This window comes from Otolemur garnettii, unplaced genomic scaffold (genome assembly GCF_000181295.1).
Source record: "Otolemur garnettii isolate 467f Iridium unplaced genomic scaffold, OtoGar3 scaffold00015, whole genome shotgun sequence".
Lineage (NCBI taxonomy): Eukaryota > Metazoa > Chordata > Mammalia > Primates > Galagidae > Otolemur > Otolemur garnettii.
The window spans coordinates 23,504,457-23,504,818 of record NW_003852410.1 but is presented as its reverse complement, the minus strand read 5'-3'; the positions used below and the strand labels follow the sequence as shown (position 1 = coordinate 23,504,818).

The 362-nt window shown below is 44.5% G+C and overlaps 1 protein-coding gene across 6 annotated transcripts in view; it reads left to right on the top strand.

The window, feature by feature from the left end:
- Positions 1 to 362, top strand: part of ATXN7 (ataxin 7) — a 124,037-nt gene that overhangs the window by 106,780 nt on the left and 16,895 nt on the right. The window lies entirely within an intron of this gene.

Sequence of the window (362 nt, the reverse complement as noted above, 5' to 3'; positions counted from 1 at the left end):
GGCGGGTCCGGGCTGGGGATTCGAACCCGCCACCTTAGGTGTACGTGACTGGCACCTTACCCGGTTGAGCTATAGGTGCCGAGCCGTGCCTATTTCTTAATTCTGAAATTAGACTTATCTAAAGACCCAACAGTACCCATCCTGTTTCCTTGATTTTGACAACCAGAATCTTTTTGGCGGGATTCATTCTGCTTTGTGTCTCTTGCTGTTTGTAGCCTTTTTTTCTCCCAGCCTTATCTTTTTTAGTTCTCTCAAGTTTTCCTTGGTTGTACCAGTCTCAGGCTCCAGAATGCATTGGGCTACTTCCTCTCTTAACATGGCATTTTCTTTGGAATAGAGAGAAGCAATTGTGTTTTTTTTTT